At 50.6% G+C, this 8,838-nt stretch overlaps 1 protein-coding gene and 1 long non-coding RNA gene across 3 annotated transcripts in view; both read right to left on the minus strand.

The window, feature by feature from the left end:
• HIVEP3 (HIVEP zinc finger 3) overlaps positions 1-4,159 on the minus strand; it is a 473,613-nt gene extending 469,454 nt beyond the window's left edge. For both annotated transcript variants that reach the window (XM_058679706.1, XM_058679694.1), the window contains exon 1: positions 3,992-4,159. The gene's annotated coding sequence lies outside the window, so the exon portion shown is untranslated. The remainder of the gene's footprint in view (positions 1-3,991) is intronic.
• Positions 4,160-5,852: 1,693 nt separating this feature from the next.
• Positions 5,853-6,761, minus strand: LOC131479562 (uncharacterized). Its single transcript, XR_009244970.1, has 2 exons — positions 6,400-6,761; positions 5,853-6,112 (listed from the first exon to the last, which is right to left on the minus strand). It is a non-coding gene; the product is annotated as an uncharacterized LOC131479562 (long non-coding RNA).
• Positions 6,762-8,838: the final 2,077 nt, after the last annotated feature.

Genomic DNA, 8,838 nt, shown 5'->3' on the forward strand with positions numbered 1-8,838 from the left:
TCAAGTGTCAGACAATCTGTGTTTAAACTGGAAAGAAAAATTTCCAGTGACCTTCTCAGGACTCCCATGAGATGCACCAGCTCTCCCAAACACACTGAGCAGGTGCAAATGGAGAACAGAACCCCTCAAAAGAACATCTCCCAACAAACTAAGAGAAAACCATTGGCAACATAACCCTCCTGGCACAGCAAAATGGTCATACTCAGACCCCTTCTTCGCATAGCTAGATAAAGGCAGTCTTTCACACTCCATGCCCAGTGCTCCTCGTTCCAAGCCTAAGATTGAGAGAAGAAAGGAAGTGCCAGCTCACCACCACCTCCTACACCTCTGGTTTCCACCTTGACCAGTCCGTGAGGAGTTTCCCACTCTAGGTGCATAGCATACTCCCTCCCTGGGGAAAAATAATGTGTTTTCTGATGTGTGTGCATTTGCCACAGCCTATTCTACAGTTGTAGGGGACAGACACACAAAATTGTTCCTCCTGCCCACCCCACAGAACTTCACAAACTCACTCCATGGCTATCTCAAGCCTCTACCTCTCACACCCCCAAGAGATGCTCTCTTGCTCTTCCTATCCAACATTCATGTGCAAGCAGCTGCTGGATGTAGGGGCTTCTGTCTTCTGGGGACCATTCCTTCCAGGATCCATCTTCTGCCACAGCCTGGCTCAGCTGCATCTCCCATGAGACTCTGGCCATGGCCTCCACCTGGACTCCCTGGAGTTGCATCGCCTTTGGAATCTAGGTTTCATGCTGACAACAGCAAGTTTCTCAAAGGCTCACATCAGGATGGCCTAGAATCCTCTGCGATTTCCATTCCATACCACCAGATGTAATTCTGTCTTCTTTGGAGCCTAGATGTGTGTCCTTGACCCTGGAGGTGGCCAAGCAGGGAAAGGATGAGTACAAAATGCCCACAGATGGAGGCATTTGCCAGCTGGATGAAGGATGAAGCGGGGAAGGGAAGGTGAGTATTTAACTGATGTTTCCTTTCAGTTCTGAATTGCCATGATACTGGCAAGCCCATGGTGTGTGATTCAGGTCCTGTCATCATCTAACCCCAACCTGCTTAAAGAGTGATACCACATGATTTCCTACATGTGCCCCTCATGTGACACTGCACATGGCTACCCCACTTGTACAGGATGACTTCTTATCTGATCATCTTTTAGCTTTTTAATTATAAAAGCAACAATGCCTGACACAATAAAATAAAACAACAGTGAAGTATCTGAGGTGAAATGTGTCAACCATGAACTCCCATGGGTAGCTGTTAGGAGCAGTTAAGGGTATTGGCTTCCTAGTTCTTTTCCATGATAGCTACAAACCCACAGCCTTCAGTTGGCATTCACTCAGCTTACAGTTGGCCTTGAAGAAGAGGACATTTAGTTAACGCATGTCTTGGCTTATTTCTTCAGCATGTCAGGAAGGTAGAGCTAGTTGGCTCACCTGCTTCAGCATCTGCTTTCCACCAATGGGGATATGAAAGGTGGTTCAGGACTCTTGGACTAGAGTAGCTGGTGGCACAATAAACACCACCACTAGAGCTCCCACCCCAGTGCTTGCTGTTATACTGGAAAGCTCTTTTTTTCTCTACCATGAAGAATATAACGTTTTGTGGACAGTGGGGGATCTACACAGACCTGTTATGATGGGTATTGTGACACAGTGGGGGTAAGCCATCACCTACAACATCACCATTATATATGGGCTACAATTTGAAGCCCAGTCACTCTGCTTTTCATCCAACTCTCTGCTAACGCACCCGAGAAAGCAGCAGAAGATGGTCCAAGCACTTGGATCTTTGCCACTCACACAGGAGACCCAGCAGAGCTCCCGACCCATGACTTCAGTGGTCTGTGCAGCCATTTGTAGAGTGGACTAGCAGGTAAGATTTCTCTTCCTTTCTGTTGCCCCCACCCCAACTTTTCTCTCTCTTTGTCTCTCGAGTAACTAAAATAAATCTTTTTGTAACACATACCAAAAAAGACATATCTGTTTACAAAATAATCTTCAGAGACAGGCTGTAACAGTGGTTTAGAATGTGGTTTAGGACTAAACAGTGGTTTAGTTCCATGGGGAGGAACTGGCTCTCACTGGGTTCCTCGAGTTAAGCAACTGGGTCTTACTTTCATTGTTCAAAACATGGAGTAATGATAGCACCTGCCTTATAAGGCTACTGTGAAGACTGATGACTTCATATCTGTAAAGCACACAAAATAGCGCCTGGCACAGCAGGTAATAATACATGCTATCATCACTGTCATCACAGCCCTCATAGAATTCCCCAATATAGAATCAATATCCTTTAAAAGGCACCAAATCAAAACTAAATTTTGCTTGCTCTGAATTTTGTCCAAAAATAATAAGCAGAGAATAAATTCATATGATATTCATCCAAAAGAAACATATTCAGAGGACCCTGTGATTGAAACCTTCATGATGGGAAGAAGTGACCTCATAAACACCTCAGAGATCAAAAGCAGCGTTAACACCTCCTGTAGCCAAGAATTAAACAACCTTAACAGCCCTTAGCAGTCATTACCTAAGCAAAGTGGGCTGCAAATCTGTTAGAGAATTGTTTTTGCCATGATAATATTTCTAGTAAATTGCTGCCTCTATACTAGAAGTACTGGGGTTGCAGAACCGGCATACTGACGGGCAGATTATTATAGAAAAACTATTAAAATGAATTAGATATTATTAAAGATTCAACACTACAACAGCACCTGATTACAAGAGATTTCAAACTGCACGGCATAATGGGTAGATAAAAGGGCTAATTAAGCCCACTCCTGGAGGATGTCCCTAGGCAGGTCTACCAACCACAGGTAGCATCAGGTCTCCAGGCTCCCTGAGGAACCAGCAAGACCAACTCAGCCACACTACGGCGAAGCGGGAGCGAGGGAAGTGCCGCGGCTTTCCGCCCAGGAAAGGTCATCCAGGGAGAGAGAGACCAGCATCCAGATCCAATGGAAGCTCCCTTTTCCCTTCAACTCCTCCTCGGGCAGCACCCCTTGTGATTCCTCCTTAGCTTGTATGAGGAAAACCAAATAACCTGCCATGGATGGGGCGGGAGGGAGGGTTGGAGAAAGCCCTTCCCCCGGGCCGGAGCCGTCTCCACCCGCGGAAAAACAGGGAGCAGCTAGTCCTGCCGCACCGAGGCCACCAGCGTCCCCCTCCCCGCGCACCCCAACCCCTGGCTCCCGCTGGCTCTTCCAGAGTTGCTAGACCAAAAGGCGTCTTGCCAGGCGCCGCTGGCTCTACGCTGCCTTTCCACCTCGCCAACTCACTCACGAGGATGGCAAAGCACCTCACAGCACAGCAAAGTGTCGTGGAAATCACGCTGAGGAGATTGGCCCACCTGATCTAAACGTCCACTCTAGATGCAAAGGCACAGGGCAAGAGCGAGAGCCCAAGCTGTCCCCAGAGCGGAGGCAAGCAGGGACCCGGGCCCCGTGCGCCCGCCCGGGGGCAGGACCCCTGGAAGGGAAACCTGGAGCAGAGCCACGCCGTGGCACCGGGCGCGCGACTCGCCAGGCGCATCCTCGCGGCTCAGCCCCCGCCTCCCGCACCTCGCGGATGTCAACAAACCCCACCGCCAAGTGAAACTTTCCGGGCCCCCACGGTCGCGCTGGATCTCTGCCCTCTCTGCCTGGGGACAGGTGCGGGCAGGGGCTGCAGAGAGGAGGGGGTCCCCCCGCCCCAGTCCCCGCAATTGTGTAATCGGCCCGCGAGGCGGGGCTCAGGAGCGGGCTCCCACGCCGCCGGACCCGCGGAGCCTGGCCTGGGGACCCCGCGGCTGACCCGGCGCCCTGAGGTGCGGGGAGGCGGGGAGGGGGGGGGATGGGAGAACTGTCGTCCCGCCCCCCGGGACCGCCCCCGGGAGCACGGGGGAGCCGCGGCGCTGACACGGCCCGGAGGGGGCGCCCGCGCGGCCGACGAATCCCGAGGACCGGGGCGCAGTGGCTCGGCTGCGCGGCCGGCCTTACCTGCGCGCCGGGCGGGGACGGCGGGAGGTTGCACGGGGATGCCGAGCGACCGGAGGCGGGAGGCAGCGCTGGCAGCCACCCGGGCCACGGCATGTGAGGAGCCGCGGCGGCGGCGGCGGCGGCGGCGGCGGCGGCAGCGGCGGCAGCGGCGGGCGTGGGACTGACAGCCCCACGCCCCGCCTTCAGGCCCGAGCCCCGCCCCTGCCGCGGCCGCGCGGCTGGCCCCGCCTCCTCCGCCCACCGCCGGGGTCAAGCTCGGTCCACCGGCGCGGGGGGCGGGGGTCCTCGTTTCCGATTGGCCGGCGAGGCCTCAGCCCCGCCTACTCCCCGCCCTCTTCGGCGGCAGCTGGAGGTGGCGCGTGCGCGGTGGCTGCGGAGGGCTGGTTACAAGTCCGGGTGTTGCAGGGTTGGTAAGCGTGGCTGCTCAGACTTGGTTGCTTATTCGGGGGCGCCCGAGTCACCTGAGGAGCCGACCTGTCCTTATTCACCGGTGAATGCGTCCGCGGCAGAAATTTAGCCCCAAGTGGGCCAGGCTCTGAGCAGAGGAGACCACCGAAAGGAGAAGACGTCCCCGGCCGTGACCCAGCCCGCGCCGGCCTAGGGATGCTTTGTGCACTCGCCGGCTGCGCGCGTGGCCATCCAGGGCGAGGTGTGTGCAGAGGAGCCAGGAGTTGTGAGCGAGGTCGGCTCATATTGGCTGCTGGGAGAGGGCAAGTGATGCTGAAGAAAGTGCCCTTCCTCTCCTGGGCGCCTCCGTCCTCCTCCCCGCCCAGCCTCTGCTCTGGCTCAGTGCACTCAGCCTGTGGACAAGATCGAGTTATATACGCACACACACACACACGAGAAAATCAGTGACCAACCCCACACTCTCACTTGGATCCAGGAACAGGATTGGAAACTTGGTTAAGCATGTTCATAGCAGCAGAAAGAGCAAATAACCCAATATCCATTGGTTGATGATGGATGGATAAACATTTGTGTTATCTGTAGATCAGAGTAGTTCACCAAAACAAAAACACAACAAAACACGAAGTTCCGATCCATGCTGCAAGGTAGATGGACCTTGAAGACCAGGCTAAATGGAAGAAGCCCCTGCACCGAAGAACCAATTGCATGAAATGGTCCCGAACAGGACACTTGTGGACTGGAAGAGAGAAGGAATGAGTGGCAGTGAATGAGTGCAGAGCGTCTTGCAGAGGAAAGAAAATGCTGGCGAATTAGATAGTTTGTGGACACACTTTTAAAGCCACTGAACTGTGTGCTTCAACACATCTTAGGACAGATGAATGTCTTCAGAAACAAAAACCCTGGATCCCTGGACGCTGTACCCCCTCCAACGACCATACACTTAACCAGCCCTTCTCGTTGAAGATTCTGGCAAGAGGGACCCTCATGAGTCCTCCCCTACTTCCTTGTTTTCATTTATGCAGATCACCCCCCAGATTGCAGCCTCTCCCATTTCCTGAGCTCAAGCCCATCCTATCCTGTACTATGTACCTGCTGCTCCTCCCTTCCATTCTCCTGATCTTCCAGCCTTTGATTGGCCAGCCTGTTTTAATGTTGGTGTTTTCGTGACTACTTTTGAAATCTCTCTAGGTCGTATCATCCATTCCCGTGAGTTCCTTCGCTATGCTTCAGATTCTAACATCTGCTTGATGTCCCACAGGTTCCTCCAGACTGGTGTGGACAAAGCAATCCCTCATCTCCATTTCCCCTCCTCACTCCTCCCTCCACTGTTGGCGTCTCTGAGCAGGAGCCAGGAATTTTCCCCAGTCCTGCCCTTTCCCTTCTTCTACAGCCGTTTGCCCATCTTGAAAAGTTTCTTCTATCTGTACCTATCCCAGACCTAGCCCCAACCCTATTCTTTTGAGCCTTTTAATTCTGTTTTTCTTTTGTCACCTTCAAATCCCACGGCCAAACAGCCATGGAAATGGATACCATTGCTTCATCTGGCTAAGTCAGCCTTCTTTCTTTTGCCGGGAACACCCTGATGTTGCTTTGGAAGTCACCTTCCCGACCGAGGAACCATTTCTGTTCCAGAGCTTGGCTCTTTTAGATCTTTCCTTCCTGTTGTTGAACCAGCCTGCATCTCTCCAGTACATTCCTTTGTGGCCGTAGACTCTGATGCAGAAATAGATGGAAGACATGGATCAAGGAGTCACAGGCCTTGTGTAGCAGCCTCCCAGCTCCATAACACAAGCCCCAGGACCCTCAGTGAACCAACACCTGCGGCCTCCAACTGCCTTCTGAATTATTTGGTGTTTTGTGGGAATCCACATCAAGGCTTCGTACCTCTGCGTTCATGAGCCTCCTTTGCCAGCTTTCTTCAGAAAGACTTCCCTGCCCCCAGGAGTCAGCCTTACTCTGTCCACACAGCACTGTCTTCCTCCGCCTAGCACTGCACTCACTAGGTGCTATTGAATTATCCCCTTCATTATCCACCTCTTTCACTAAACTTGGAGCTCCCCAAGGGCTGACCCTTTCTCGGGGCCATTGGTGCTTAGCACAGCACCTCGTATGTGGCAGGTGCTGAAAGCTTTCTTCTCCACCTAGCTAACTCCTGAGTCAGACAGAGGAACCTTACAGAGAGACATGAATAAGCATTTTGAAAGGGGAGCATTGAGGTCTGTGGCATCAACACTAGATTGCCTCAAAACTTCGCCATAAAACTGAAAAACATTCCAGAGCACTGCCAAAACCTCAGTTTAAAACTGCAGGACATTCATTTGCATGCTAGTTCTTACTCTCTAAAGCCTGCTCCCTTCCTCCCGCAAGCCTTCATGCTCTAGTGGGATGCAGCATTTAATAACTGAAACACTTGTGTTTTCATTATTGTGACTAAATGGCAAGGTGTGTTTGCACATATTTTGGATCATAATTGGGGAATGAACAGCACCAAGCACATGCAGTTTCCTTTGGAAATGCATCAATTCAAACTGAAGATCCGTCCTTCCCTACAACTCTAATGCTTGTGATGCATGATTTTAAATGAAATTACATAACCATCCATATGTAAATACTGAGTGAGAGGAGTGAGTTCAGTCCCATCTCGGCTGTGGCAGCTGCCTGACCTTGAGGAGGTCACTGCCTTCATTCTTCCCAGGACTCATTCCTCCATTCTCCCACTCTTGGTACCCCCAAACCACTTTGTCACCATTCTAACCTGACCCAAAACTCTGTGAGTTGGGCCTGATGCGTGTAAAACCTTGTTCTGTTTCACCCTTGAAGATACAGAAATTAGTTCAAGGGCAGGCAGGAAGCCCAGTGAGGGCAATGAGATTTGAGACAACACTTGTAAGGGATGCTGACGAAGAAAAGATGTTTCTGCCTGGTGTAGCTCTTATGAATGCTACAAGATTTAGAATTAATGAAGTTGCATGAGACCACAAATGTAGAGTTGCAAGGCAGTAGAAGAATACTGAAGAAGGTGGGATGGGAGAAGGGAGAAGAGCCAGAACCTCAGTTGAATTGTTGAGCATGAGCAACTAGGTCAAGTTGATGTTGATGTACCTCTGTACTCTGTACTCTTGAGTTCTATGAACTCACAAATTAGCATTTTAGTTTCGGTTGTTTAGTTTCCTATCTGTAGTAAAAAGTATTCTAGCAGTAGGAACTACTTTCAACTTCTATTTTCTTACAAATAAAATAAAGATAATATTCTAGTTTTCAACTCTCTGAGTCTCTAAAGGGTACATGCAGCTATAAACATGTCATAGATTATCTGTTAAGGAAAGCAGGACCATCAAGTTCACTCCACCCAGATAGCTGAGTCTGAGATGTAGAAATCCTTAATCATAGCTAAGAATTACCCTAATCCTAGCCTAACCCCTAAAGCTTTGGCTTCAGCCACGCCTTGCTGTGCTCTGAGACTAGATGGCTACAGGGGACAGTGCTATGTATGGGAAGAAAGCGTACAAGTTGGTCTTGCTGTAGAAGACTGGATTTAATCACAGGCTCATTGACACTGGGGTCTTTTGGCCTTGGACCCCTTGAACAGATTCCAAACTCTTCTGCCTAACCTCTTTGACTTGAGTCTGTCCTGAGCATTTCTGTCTGCCTTCTCTCTCCCCAGATCCAGCCCCCGAATCCCTATGTCACTTTCCAGTATCTCTTCGTATCTGCATGCCCAGTTCTGACCACTTTCACTCAGCTGCAAGTGGTGAGAAATTAGCCAGGCAATTCCAGAGCCTGGATTAGTTTATCTGCATCAACAGGGCCTAGAGGAAGAAGACCAGGGATGGATATTTAGTGGAGACTCACTTACCAAAAGGGATTAGGCATCTCAGAGGCCTGAAGGTTTGAGCAAATTGTTTGATACATTGCACTGGCAATTATGTGAAAAAGGCTTCATTCACTTGGCTTTCTCGATGCAGAACCTTTTTAAAACAATTCATTTGGACATGAAACTGTAATAACCAGCATCCTAATTTGAAAAATCATTATCTGAATTCCTGGCAGGTATTGTCTTGGGACACCAAAGCCATATCCTGTGGCACTGGTGCCTCAGGAAGAGGTGATATGGATGGAATGGAATCTTGATTGCTTTCTGGATATAGACATTAAGAGCATTCTGCCAGTTAAGTTTGTTCCTTGCTCTGGCTTTGCAAGAGCTGTAGGAAAACTCTTCAGATCAGTTGATGCATTTCACGTTTTATGAACAGTCTGCACATACAGAGACGACTGAGGCCATGGCCCTGTTCTTAAGATGCTTAGAAGTAGAGTAAGAAGGAGAAACTCCATGAGTCAGGACTCAGTGGGATAGATCAGCCCACGTGACTGCCATGAAGAAACCTCAGTGAAGGATTTGCTTCCAGAGGGGTGGTCAGGGATCATGGATGCCAACAGCA

This window comes from Ochotona princeps, chromosome 2 (genome assembly GCF_030435755.1).
Source record: "Ochotona princeps isolate mOchPri1 chromosome 2, mOchPri1.hap1, whole genome shotgun sequence".
Taxonomy (NCBI): Eukaryota; Metazoa; Chordata; class Mammalia; order Lagomorpha; family Ochotonidae; genus Ochotona; species Ochotona princeps.